The sequence below is a fragment of the Thunnus albacares genome, chromosome 24 (genome assembly GCF_914725855.1).
Source record: "Thunnus albacares chromosome 24, fThuAlb1.1, whole genome shotgun sequence".
Lineage (NCBI taxonomy): Eukaryota > Metazoa > Chordata > Actinopteri > Scombriformes > Scombridae > Thunnus > Thunnus albacares.
Genome location: NC_058129.1, coordinates 17,546,646 through 17,561,285, shown reverse-complemented (window position 1 = coordinate 17,561,285; position 14,640 = coordinate 17,546,646). Strand labels below are relative to the sequence as shown.

Here is a 14,640-nt window from a genome sequence, read left to right as displayed (position 1 = left end):
TCAGCACATTAAATCTTTCAGCACATGGATTATCGGTAATAATAGAATAACACGGAATGACGCCCGTCAGGTGTGGGAGAGTTTAGTGACTCGTGATTTTCTTTTGTTTGCTGAGGTTTCAACAAACAGCTGGTGAGCTCCCTCTGCTGCTTTACAGCGTGTTGACAGTGTGCTGCTCTGAGACCACCAGCTTTGGACTTTTTCCAACTCACATCCTGAACAGTTTTCTGTTCAGGATTTGTTTTTCCACAAGTTTAGACTTGAATCTGCTTAGATCACACATGACTAACAACACAGACGTTGATTTAGAAATTAAAGGAGGGGAAGATAGAAAAGAGGAGGACTGGAGAAGGGTGAGAGGAGAGAAAGAAAAGGAAAGTAGGAGAAGAGTAGTAGTAGTTTAACTCAGGGTCAGTTTCTCATTTCTACAATGTTCACACAACTCAGCTTTTAATGAAAAGTGACATTTTTACATAAATCATGAATATTAATACTAATATTTTGAAAATCTGCTTTGGACAAAAAGCAAGTGTTTTCTTCTCCAGGAAGAACTAACTTTCTGCAAACAAAGTGAATACAGACATCTGTCTTCTTCTGCTGTGAGAATCAGCAGGTCAGAGGTCAGATCAGGTTTGTGATGAGGAGCTGAGAGAGGAAACAAAGAAAGTAAAAACCTCACAGCTCAACATCCAAACACAGACTGCACACAGAGCTGCAAGCATCCAACAGAAACCTTCACATCTACAGATCCAAGTACAGTTCTCCAGTTTACTTTATCAGCTAAAAACTCAGATTTTTATCTTCTTTTTTTTAAAAAAAAAAAACTTTATTTGAAAGATGAATAAAACACCTGGACTTCTGCTGTCAGACTTCATCCAAACTAACAAGTGTTTTTTATTTCCATCATGTTGAACATGCAGGTTTTGAAAAACAAAATCTTTCTTCAAATTTTACCAAACAAGACTTTTACAGTCTGTTAAACAGAAATACAAGAAACAAGGGAACATAGCTTGTGTATCACAGTCTGCATTAGAATCCGTCAGGGGTGCAAGAAGCCACCTGGTGGGAAGATTAAAGGGTCTCTGTTATTGTCAAGAAGTTCTCATGGAGGAAAAAGTCAATAAAATAAAGACAGAGAGTGATGACTTTGATAAAACCAGAAAAATACTGGACTGTCTTCTATGAGTTCTCAGGATTATTGACACAACATGGAAGATCTGCTCTATCTTTGAAGACCAATTTAACTTCTAACTTCTAACCCAAAACAACACATTTGACCTAAACTACTGGATCAGCTGCTTTTCCTCTCAAGGTTGAAATGCAAATTGATATAAACTTCTTTCAAGGTATTTTAAAACAAAGTGAGATTGGTTTAATTTCATGTTTATTCATAGGTAAACATTGTAGTCCAAAGGCATGTTAGTGAAATCAATAAATTACTCATCAGTGTTCTACTTACCATTGCTTTCTTGTAGGCCTAAAACCTTTTTCTCTTTTTTTTCAGGGCAGGAATATGTTTTTGAGACTAAATATCCTTTCATCTTTCTGATTTAAGTTATAAAAAAAGAAACTAAATCATAAAATAATTTTATAAAAGAAAATACATGTATTAAAAACAGTATGGACAAATTATATTATAAAATACAAATTTAAGAATCTCTGGTTTAATAATCTGTCTGCAGTTGTGCTTGTAGTTTGTGCTCTTGTCCACCAGATAGCGCCATTTGACCGGAAACAGCAGTTGAAAACGGTTGAAGCTTGTTGTCTGCCTTACTCATGGATGGATGGATTTTAAGAGCTCTAATATTACATCCATGGCCTTACTACAGTAGGAAAAAGGCCTCGTTTGTGTTTTAACAACGTTTCACTTATGAGTTTTTGACGTGTTCATCACTCTTAAGTGTCCTCTGGAAACACGTCGTCTCTGTAATGTGTTGTGGTATCTGCAGTGCGTTTTCTAAATGCTGCGCACGTGTTGTCAAATTTATGAAGAAGTTTTCTTAATTTCCTTGTTTTGTCTATTTGATTTCTTCACTTGCAGTGCGTTGAGCAAATTTTAACACGGTGTTATTTTTAACGCTTAAATCAGTCCAGTTCACATATTGTTATTCAAAGTACAGCTAATACTCTTAAAAACTATAAACGTGTAGCTAAAATCCTTGTTTACAATCTACGTCACGTTGACGTAAGGTGAGATGACGGAAAATCATTAAAAAGTTTATTTTAACGTGAAGCAGATTTATTTATTTAAATAACCTAAAATATAATTATTTATAGTATTGGGATGTTTTTTGTATCTGTGATTGGATCAACAAATAAATCAACTATCAATAAATGGTTGAAATGATCACATATGGTGCAAACAAGCACAGAAAAAATGATGCACTGTAGATTAATCTGCTAATTATTTTCTCAAATAATTGTTTGGTCTATAAAATGTTAGAAACAATTGAAAATTACATTTATAATTTCATAAATCCCAAAGTGACAACGTCAAATCGCTTGTTTTGTCAGACAATCACTCCACAATCCAAACAAACTCTGTTTAATTGATTAAGAAAAGCAAAACATCTTCACAATTGACAAAATGAAAAAAAGTAAAAAAGTAGCAGTGCACTCCTAAATTATATATGAATTAATTAATGAATTTTTATCTTAGTGTGGTGACATTCATGTTCCAAACAGAAACAAATCATTGCTGCAACTGTCTGTAGTAAGAAAAAACGTTTTACACAGAAAAAACAAACAAAAAAACTATGTGAACATTTTCTATAATGAACTAATCATTTTACTTTCTGTAATCATAATACAAAAAAAATGTATTTCATTTTCTGCGTCATTTAGCTCACATAACTGACAAAGCTGATACTCCTCTTCTTCAATACCAACATATCATCCTGTTTCCAAATGTAATGGTAAGATACAACATCTCAGTCGGGCACACAGAGATCAAGTAAGTATTAAAAATAAAAGACATTATGCAGCAGAATGGCCTCTGTCTATCAGTGGTATATATTATATTATTGGATTATTATCACTAATCATCAACATCTAACCAACCAACTACTTTATATATGTATAAAATGTCTACTATTGTATGTAGTGGGGAAAAACTACAATATTTGGAACATATATTGAAATGTGGGGGAGTAGAAGTATAAGTCACCACTGATCATCAAACTCAGGTGCATCTAAATGAAGCAGAGCCTCGTTAATGTTATCAGCTTCACTGTCACGTGACTCCTAATGCCTCACATGTGTTTATACTCTTCCACTTGTAACTTAAAAGACATTTTCAAAACATTTAAAAAGTGCTATATTCAGTTTAAACATCACCAAAATGCAGTAGTAATGCACAAATACAACAATCTCACTACATCTTATTTACATTTATAATATTGTATATTACAAATGTTAAATATTTAATGATTATTAATATGAAGTATAAATTTAGCTCTCTTTTTTTCTCCCAGCCCGGCTGACTGTGTTCCTGGTCATCAGATTGTTTCAATGACATCACACCTCTTCCTCCCACAGGTGGTACAGTTTAAATAAAATAAACTGTTTTCTACTCTTTGCTAGATTCAAATGGTTCATTTAACTTCTATCTCTTGAAAGTTAGAAGCAGAGAACTAAACTTATAAATTCCTACAATCATCAATCAGTGTAGTGAAAGTAGCTGGTGTGACTTCTGTCTCAGTCAACATTCAAGGGAGTTTTATTGCTAGGGTGGATGGTGGAAGCTGATGATGTAAAGGTTAGAGAAGAGGGCTTGAAGCTAGAAGATCACTGGTTCAATCCCAGACTTACAGGGGAAAGTAAAGATTAATTAAAAAAATTATGTTATCTGTTTTATTTGATTCTTTTTAAATGCCCATCATGAGTTAACAAATGCTAAGTTTGTGGAGGACTGTTTTAATGACTCTATGAATTTTGAATGTCAACACCTAAAAGAGAAGACAATTAGCGTCAGTGAAACTGGCTCTGTGTCTGTGTTCAGTGGCTTTTCAGAGATTTTCAGGTTTTGAGTTTGAGCCTGAGTGTATTTTGAAGGTGAATCTTCAGAAGACTGAAAAGTTCTAACCAAGTAGACTTCCAGTCTCTGTGTCTAAATGGTTTGAGGTGGCAGATGACTCTGTAGAAGTTTCAATGCTGAGAGACACAGTTAATTTAAAAGCCAATGTCCAGAGAAAAGACTGAAATGCTCTAAGACATTGCACTACTGGTCTCTCTGTCCCAGTGGTTCAAGCTGATTGTACATATGAGTAAGTTTAGAAAGATCAATATCACTATTGGCATCAATATTTATAGCGTTTGAATAATATGTAATGTCATCTGTGTTCATTAAACTGACAGCATGCAGTTTATCTTTTCACCACTGGGGAGCCAAAGCTTCATCAATGAAGAGTAATACTCCACGTTTAATGCAGATATTAGATGCATTATAACTGTACTGATCATTAATCAGTAATGACTCTTAAAAATGATCATCAATACATTTAAAAGTGTTTGTCCTGTTAAGATGTTTTACAGTCAATTAATTGATCTACATGATTAGTTCATGTTCATGTTTGTCAGTGTGACTCTGAGCAGTGATTCATGAACTCCAGCTTTCAAGCATTCAAACAGCAACTGAGTGTTTGTTTATTCACATGATGAGGTTTCATGTCTTAATATCACTTCAGCATCTGAACTTTACTCTGAGACTCAGTCCAACCAGTCAAACTGCATACTTTCATAGTGAAGTGAAGATGTGTCAACAGCCCCGCACCCACCCACCCCAAAGTTGTTTTTCTACACAGACCTACTCAAGACACAACAGAGCTGCAGAGTAATGAAGTTCATGAGAAAAAGTTCAGTAAGTGGAGTTTGATTTCGCTACATTAAAAGGACATGGTTCTCTCTAGTTTGTGGGAAATGAACGGCTAATGGCTGGAGAAACTAATTTATTATGAATGTGTTATTGTTTGATAGAGTTTCTTTAAACCATGTAGTGGTTTTAAACACTCGTCATTTCAAACAGAAATATCAGCCAATTCATTACATTCATATGTCAGATGTTTATCATGTCTTTGTGAGAAGAAACTCTGAAGAGTCCAAAAGTCAGATTTGTGTAAATTATTGATTTTAATTCTGTGATGGAGGAGATTATTTCCATCTGATCTGTGATGTGTTCTGTAACAGTGGATGAAGAGCAATTATTGATGTGAAGGAATAACTTGAGAAATATTATAAAAAGATGTTTTATACCTGTCAGTTATATGTCTTAAATCTCATGATGCTAAATGTAACGTTCACCTTTTCTGAACATGAAAGTCATGATGTGATATTTTTTCACACCTCACAGTTGAACAGTGAAAAAACCATCAATACAACAATAAACAAACAAATACATGAACAACTAAATCAGTCAAAAACATGCACAACCTGTCATCATGTTGTGAGTCTTCCTACCTGTCCCGCCTCCTCTACAGGAGGAGCTCATTCCAGGAAACAACTCACCTGTGGCAAACATTTTTCTGACAGACATCAAGTGGAGAGTCTCTTGTGGAGTGGAGAGTTTGGACTGTTAACTGTAAGTTTGCTTTGTTTCATAGTTTAACTTTCTGCTTAGTAACTTCAGGGTTTGTTTCTTGCTGTATGATGTTCATAGTTGAAGTTTTATTGCATCAAACATTTGGAGAACTCTCATGTTGGAAGATAAATCTACATGTTGTTAAATTATTGATTTATTGGAATCAAACACATTAATGAATTGAATTTCAGACCCAATTACATTTTATCTGCTGTTAAATGTCTCAAACCAGTTAAGATCTAACATCTGGTGCTGTTTAACAAGTTTTGTATTTACTGTAAAAGTAGTTGTATCAAAGTAAATTTGCCATGATTATAATAATTTAATACATTTGTGTTTGTGCATTATGTGCGCTACTAATGTGACATAAACATCAAAGAGAACTAATGCATAACTGAAACTTTAAATTTTGTTTATTGGTGTTGAGTTTACTGAATATTAATGAAGCTTCCTCTCAAGTTCAGTCAGTGTGTCAGAGAATGTAAATCCTTCTCCATGTATCATGTGTGCTAGTCTTCTTTTTTTTAAAAAAATTTGCATTCAAATAAATTAGATAACATAATAATACAGTTACATATCATAAGAAAAAATAAAAAAGAATCAAAGCGGGAAGGAGAAACTAATTGGTAAATAAGATAACTGATTACATAAATATTAGTTCATAGGATATAGTTGAATAAACTGAAAATTTTAAGTCAGAGGATAAATTATACCAATATAGGTACCGATGGTTGACAGCAGGTCTGAGGAAGTGTAAGTGTGTTTTTCATTTGAATGGGTGGGTGGATGGATGGATAGATGGATGGATGGAAACGAATTGAGAGCAAAGCTCTCGTTCACTTGCCCTGCAAGTACACAACCAAACAAGCCACATAACAAAAAGTGTAAAACCTGTAAAATCAGCAATCCTATGCAAAACCTAAATACAACACAAAAACGAGACAAATTTCAAAATTAAAAAAAACAAAGAAAAAGACAATAAAATAAATACAAAAAATATTACATAGAAATGCCAAAAATATTCAGTTCTCTTAATAAAATTTTCCTAGAAGACGTGACCAAAATATATGACTGTGGTTTGCACTCTGTTCACCACATTCTCTCCAACATCTAGGAGTTAAATTTTCTTCATACTTACTTTGCATTTGGGATGTCTTAAAATAGCAAATTATAATCTTCCATGTATATTCTTTCCAATAATTTCAGTTAGTGGGCTGCTCTCCACTTCACTGCAGCTTTGCGACGCCATCTAGTGGACTGATAGTAGAAGTGCAGCAGTTGATGGCAGCAGGCTCTGCCTCTCACTGCTGTCTGACTTCATTCACACTGATATATAACAGAAAATAACAGCCAATCACAGGAGGTTCTCACAGGAGAAATTATGTAAAGGATGATTTATGTTTCCTTTCCAGATGAAGGTAGAAAGTGTGTGTGACTGATGTGGATGTGACTTCAGCATCATGAATCAGTGTGAGGACAGAGCGGAGGGAGTCCCTCCCTCTAAATGCTCTCTGAGTGGAGAACATGACAGCCAGACCAAAGCTCAGAGGTGAGATGAGGTTCTCTAACTGTCCATCACTGTTCTCCACCACCGTTATTCACACCCAAAGCTCTGTGTGTGTTGTGTTAAAGAACTAGGAAGCAGCACAGACCAGACTCTCCTGGACCTGAACCCAGCTGTGTAAATATGAGCTAAAATCTAAATCAGGATAAATAGTTGTAAGTTGAATCATTTGAGATTGAGGGTTTTAGCTTCTCATCAATGCAGGACGGGGAAAAAATAAATATTTAAAATGGTAAAAGCAATAGTAACAGATAAAATAGTATAAACAACAACAGTATAAAACACATGAGTGTATGTATGTAAAGTGTAGTGTGCTTTTGTTTTTTTTTATGTTAAAACTGTTCAAATTCGATACCTTTTAAAGACGAATTCTGCTGAATATGTGAGCTTTAACAAAATGATAAGTGATGTTTTCCTACCAGGATCCATCAGAAAGCAGACTCTCCTGGACCTGAACCCAGCTGTGTGTCTTTCAAGAGCACTCAGTCAAAGGACTTTCCTGTTGACTTTAAACAAAGACATTCATGTGATCAAAAGTAAGTTGTTTCCAGTATTAAAATCAGGAAAATATGAGCTAAAATCTAAATCAGGATAAATAGTTGTCAGTTGAATTATTTGAGATTAAGGGTTTTTAGCTCCTCGACAATGCAGTAGGGGAAAAAAATAAATATTTAAAATGGTAAAAGCAATAGTAACAGTTAAAATATTATAAACAACAACAGTATAAACATATGATTCTATGCATGTAAAGTGCAGTGTGCATTTGTTGTTTTTTATGTTAAAACTGTTCAAATTCGATACCTTTTTAATGAAGAATTCTGCTGAATATGTGAGCTTTAACAAAATGATAAGTGATGTTTTCCTACCAGGATCCATCAGAAAGCAGACTCTCCTGGACCTGAACCCAGCTGTGTGTCTTTCAAGAGCACTCGGTCAAAGGACTTTCCTGTTGACTTTAAACAAAGACATTCATGTGATCAAAAGTAAGTTGTTTTCAGTATTAAAATCAGGAAAATATGAGCTAAAATCTAAATCAGGATAAATAGTTGTCAGTTGAATTATTTGAGATTAAGGGTTTTTAGCTCCTCGACAATGCAGTAGGGGAAAAAAATAAATATTTAAAATGGTAAAAGCAATAGTAACGGTTAAAATATTATAAACAACAACAGTATAAACATATGATTCTATGCATGTAAAGTGCAGTGTGCATTTGTTGTTTTTTATGTTAAAACTGTTCAAATTCGATACCTTTTTAAAGAAGAATTCTGCTGAATATGTGAGCTTTAATAAAATGATAAGTGATATTTTCCCACCAGGATCCATCAGAAACCAGACTCTCCTGGACCTGAACCCAGCTGTGTGTCTTTCAAGTTGTTCTCAGTATTAAAATCGGAACAATATGAGCTAAAATCTAAAACAGAGTAAATAGTTGTCAGTTGAATTATTTGAAAAAAACATCATTCATTGATATTTCTGATATGAGTGAGACACAGAACTCACAACTCTGATGCAATCTTTGTTACTGAAGTTCTCCAAAGAATATTTTAGCACACTTAACTCAGGGAATCTTTGGACGTTTCACTTCCAGCAGTGAACAGAATTTACTTTTGGATGACTTGTCATGTTGTTGTGAGTGGGTGTAGAGGACTGCTCGTCCCCAGTGTCAGTACCTTAGCTGCAGTTTGAAGCTTTGATTATTTACCACCAATTATGAATCAGTGATGTTGCTTAAAGTTTTTGTCCGTAAAACTGATAGACAGGTGTTATAGGTGTTAATTTAGTGTTTCACTACAAACACTAAACACAGTGCATCTGGTACCTGTGCAAAATTGTATGTTGCAGTACCAATGCTATTGTGATGTCCATGTCGAACAAATAAACTTAACTAAAGGTTCATTCTCTGAGATGTTGGGACTAAACCAAACTGATTTTGAGCTTAAAGCTACAAACAGAGCTGTTGATTTTCAGTGGGATCAGCAGGACTAGTAAAGCTTTACCACTACAGGGAGTCATCTGATTCTCTGTTCACATCCAAATATCACTTGATGGACCTTTTTAGATTGTGTTTATCTCTGTGTGCACAGACATAATTTGAGCTAATTTTTCTTGATTCCTCCATAGAGTGGACCAGGAGAGCTCAGAGGTGCCCAGCAGTCAGTCTGCCCAGAAGCATCAAACACACCTGGACTCCATATTTATGGTCTGTACATGTAGAACAACTACTTTTACATCTATTCTTGTCATCTCCACGCAGCACTTTGTAGACCAGTGGATCGTCAGTCTGTCCTGCATCGATCTGGTGTTTGCTTCATGATTTTAGTTTGATTGTGTCATTCATATAGTATTCTGTTCCAGCTGCTTGAAGAGAACATTGTCACATTTGTGAAGAATGAGCTGAAAAAGATGAAGAAGGTTCTGAGTCCAGATGACCCAGAATGCTTAGAGAGTCAGAGGGATGATGGGGACCTATTAGATGGTGAGGAGGAAGAGCAGAGGAGGAGCAGCAGAGAGGCATTTCTGAATATCACACTGCACTTCCTGAGGAGAATGAAACAGGAGGAGCTGGCTGACCGTCTGCAGAATAGTAAGAGGATTTCTATAGATTTAACATCAATTAGACATTTGATGTCTCAAGAGATGGAGGAAAATATGTTCATAAATGCATTCTTTAAATTGTCATATTTTCTTTATTATCAATAATTATTGATCCTATTTCTTGTGTGGTTATTCAGAAACTCCTGCTCCAGTTGGTCAACGTGAACTTAAGTCTAACCTGAAGAAGAAGTTCCAGTGTGTGTTTGAGGGGATTGCTAAACCAGGAAACAAAAGCCCTCTGAATCAGATCTACACAGAGCTCTACATCACAGAGGGAGGGACTGCAGAGGTCAATAATGAACATGAGGTCAGACAGATTGAAACAGCATCCTGGAAACCAGACAGACCAGAAATAACAATCACACATGAAGAGATCTTTAAAGCCTCACCTGGAAGAGATGAACCGATCAGAACAGTGATGACAAAGGGAGTAGCTGGCATTGGGAAAACATTCTTAACACAGAAATTTACTCTGGACTGGGCTGAAGACAAAGCCAACCAGGACATACAGTTCACATTTCCATTCACCTTCAGAGAGCTGAATGTGCTGAAAGAGAAAAAGTACAGCTTGGTGGAACTTGTTCATCACTTCTATACTGAAACCAAAGAAGCAGGAATCTGCAGGTTTGAAGAGTTCCAGGTTGTGTTCATCTTTGATGGTCTGGATGAGTGTCGACTTCCTCTGGACTTCCACAACAATGAGATCCTGACCGATGTTACAGAGTCCACCTCAGTGGATGTACTGCTGACGAATCTCATCAGGGGGAAACTGCTTCCCTCTGCTCGCCTCTGGATAACCACACGACCAGCAGCAGCAAATCAGATCCCTCCTGAGTGTGTTGACATGGTAACAGAGGTCAGAGGGTTCACTGACTCACAGAAGAAGAAGTACTTTAAGAAGAGATTCAGAGATAAAAGGCAGGCAAGTACAATCATTTCTCACATCAAGACATCACGAAGCCTCCACATTATGTGCCACATGCCAGTCTTCTGCTGGATCACTGCTACAGTTCTGGAGGATGTGCTGAAAAGTAGGGAGAGAAAAGAGCTGCCCAAGACCCTGACTGAGATGTACATCCACTTCCTGGTGGTTCAGACCAAGTTGAAGAATGTTAAGTATGATGGAGGAGCTGAGACAGATCCACACTGGAGTCTAGGGAGCAGGAAGATGGTTGAGTCTCTGGGAAAACTGGCTTTTGAGCAGCTGCAGAAAGGCAACCTGATCTTCTATGAATCAGACCTGACAAAGTGTGACATTGATATCCAAGTAGCCTCTGTGTACTCAGGAGTGTTCACACAGATCTTTAAAGAGGAGAGAGGGCTGTACCAGGACAAGGTGTTCTGCTTCATCCATCTGAGCATTCAGGAGTTTCTGGCGGCTCTTCATGTTCATCTGACATTCATCAACTCTGGAATCAATCTGCTGGCAAAAGAACAAACAACATCCCAGAAGTCTGAAACAATGCAAGAATCAGCAGAGACACATCTGTACCAGAGTGCTGTGGATGAGGCCTTAAAGAGTCCTAATGGACACCTGGACTTGTTCCTCCGCTTCCTCCTGGGTCTTTCACTGCAGACCAATCAGACCCTCCTACGAGGTCTGCTGACCAGGACAGGAAATAGCTCACAGACCAATCAGGAAATAGTCGAGTACATAAAGAAGAAGATCAGTGAGAGTCTGTCTGCAGAGAGAAGCATCAATCTGTTCCATTGTCTGAATGAACTGAATGATCGTTCTCTAGTGGAGGAGATCCAACAGTACCTGAGATCAGGAAGTCTCTCCACAGTTAAACTCTCTCCTGCTCAGTGGTCAGCTCTGGTCTTCATTTTACTGTCATCAGAAAAAGATCTGGATTTGTTTGACCTGAAGAAATACTCTGCTTCAGAGGAGGCCCTTCTGAGGCTGCTGCCAGTGGTCAAAGTCTCCAACAAAGCTCTGTAAGTACACAGATAGTTAGATTTATTCATCATTATTTAAATATGCTGCTGTCTTTTTAACAGAAAAATAAACAACTTCTTACTAAGGCAGGGTATCATTTGAATTTTAGCGATTCTGATTCCAATTCTGCTTATCAATTCCCAGTTTCAATTCCAATATGGTAAAAAAAGAGGTGCAATGTTAAATTCAATTCAATTCAATTTTATTTATATAGTGCCAAATCACCACAAAAGTCATCTCAGGGCACTTTTCCATGGAGCAGGTCTAGACCATACTCTGTAGTTTACAGAGAGACCCAACAATCCCCCCCCCCCCCCCAATGAGCAAGCACTTGGCGACAGCGGTAAGGAAAAACTCCCCTTTAATGGGAAGAAACCTAAAGCAGAACCCGGCTCTAGGTGGGCGGCCATCTGCTTTGACCGGTTGGGTTGAGAGAGAGAGAAGAGGGTGGAGGGGTGGAGACACAGAGAAGCAGAACAGCAACAACAACAACAACAACAGATACATGACTAGCAGCAACAAACAGCAACAACAGCAGGAACAGCTGGCGAAGGACAGAAGAAGGACGCCAACACGTCAGCATGGTTTATGGGGCTTCCTGCCGATGAGAAAGCACAAAGAACTCCGGGGAGGCAGTCAAGTTAGTAACATGCATTAACAGTAAAAGAATACATACAGATTGAGAAGAGGACAGAGGAGCTCAGTGCATCATTGGAAGTCCCCCTGGCAGTCTAGGCCTATAGCAGCATAACTATGGGCTGGTCCAAGGCGAGCTTGGTCAGACCTAACTATAAGCTTTATCAAAAAGGAAAGTTTTAAGCCTACTCTTAAACGTAGAGAGCGTGTCTGCCCCTCGGATTGAATCTGGGAGATGGTTCCATGAGAGGGGAGCCTGATAGCTGAAGGCTCTGCCTCCCATTCTACTTTTGGCGACTGTAGGAACCACCAGTAAGCCTACATTCTGGGAGCACAGTGCCCTAGTGGGGTAGTACTGTACTATGAGCTCTTTCAGATATAATGGTGCCTGACCATTAAGGGCTTTGTATGTGAGGAGTAGGATTTTAAATTCTATTCTTGATTTTGGAAGCCAATGCAGCGAAGCTAAGATGTCAAAATATATTTATTCATTTAAGCATTTACTTTGCCTTTTATTGTTTCATCAAAATAAGTAAATTCAAAATCTTTTTAATAGAACATTCTGCTGTCCCAGTTCTTTGTTTGCGGACAGCTGCACTGTACATGGTCCGCGGACATGATTCCATACATACTTTTTTCTGTTGTCGGGCTGAGTAAAACTCAAGAGAGACTCAGCGGCCAGACATTTCTCTGTTCTCTGTTTAGGAGTGGCTGAGATTGTCACTACAATGAGAATAGCTGGTCCACTGTAAAGGTCAGTCCACCTCAATTCAGGTCAGGTTAGGCTAACCTATTGTCGTTAACTTGAGGGCTAACCCCCTGCACTTTAATCAGCAGGTGGTAAGCAAGACATGGGAACTTGGCTTGGGTCTTGAGGAGTTGTAGCATTTATTCACTGACAAATAGCCTAAACTGTGCACACATTGCACTGCTACATTCACAGCTGTACTGCTGACTTCATACTCTCTTCTCTGGTCACCAGCTTCACCATTACACATGCTCTCTTTCTCTCTCTCGACACACTGTTGCATTGATGCATGACATAGACACGTCCTGGCAGACAGCCACGTCCTTGCAGATATGTAGCCTTTGTTTGCTATAATAAAGGGTTATTACATTTAGGAAACGATAAGTAGAATCAAAATTAAAACTTCTTAATTATTACTTTGGAATCAGAATTTTGGAACTGGTTCTAATTTGGGACTGGTTCTTGATGCCAAACCCTACTTCTTACTTGTTTTTTTAATTTCCTCTCCAGACTGAGTGGCTGTAATCTCTCGGATAGAAGCTGTGCAGCTCTGTCATCAGTTCTTAGCTCCCAGTCCTCTTGTCTGAGAGAGCTGGATCTGAGTAACAACAACCTGGAGGATTCAGGAGTGAAGCTATTGTCTGCTGGACTGAAGAGTCCACACTGTACACTGGAAACTCTCAGGTCAGGATTCATCAACCTGTTCAACAGATGACTATTTAAAATCTGAATGATATTGGAGGATAAACATCAAACCTGTGTAGGATTGTCTCTGCTCATATGATTTCTGAAACAAGTTTTTACTAAACTTTAGCAGTACAGAATTACTTTCCATGCACTTTTTTTTCAACTCTTTTATTGGTTTTGTAGTTAAGGGCATGAAGAGAACAGAATAATTAATTACACATTCATAATAAAGATACACAAACACATACAATCAATGAGATGCAGAGGCATGCTAAAAATATGGTAAAGCACACATATACGCACAAAGGGGACACAAACAGACAATACATGGCTGAAATAATAATGATTACAGTGCTAATGATGATAATCCTAAATTAAAAAGAGGGAGAAGGAACAGAAACAATTCTTTTTATGAAGACCATGGGAAAGAATTGTTTAAAAATCAGTCTTCGCAAGAGAAGCTTCATAGGGGTTCCAGATCTTACAGAAAATGTTGGATTTACCCTTAAGTGAGTATCAGATCTTCACTCAACCCAAAAACATCAGCAGATCTCTAAGCCAGTGCCTGAATGGTGGAGTATCAGTCAACGTCCAATTTAAAAGAATGACCCTTCTTGCAAGAAGCATAGTCAGGGCCACCGCCCCACACTGAAGTCCAGACTGGGGCAAGTTTACTGGTATAACTCCAAATAACATGATGCACAGAGATGGTTGAATATCCGTGTGGTATATTTTGGAAAAGCATTTGAATATCCTTTCCTAGAGTTTTTTAACTAAAGGGCAGGCTCAAAATTGGTGGTATAAAGAAGCAGGTTCACTCTTACATATAATATCAGTAGGATCAAAATTGGGTGCAATATTAATTATCTTTGCCCCGGACCAATGAACCTGATGTG

General features: G+C 37.5%; 1 protein-coding gene and 1 long non-coding RNA gene across 2 annotated transcripts in view; one reads left to right on the top strand and one right to left on the bottom strand.

The window, feature by feature from the left end:
- LOC122976244 overlaps positions 1 to 14,640 on the bottom strand; it is a 1,153,509-nt gene that overhangs the window by 676,497 nt on the left and 462,372 nt on the right. The window lies entirely within an intron of this gene.
- Positions 11,634 to 13,903, top strand: LOC122976292. Its single transcript, XR_006400889.1, has 2 exons — positions 11,634 to 11,672; positions 13,568 to 13,903. It is a non-coding gene; the product is annotated as an uncharacterized LOC122976292 (long non-coding RNA).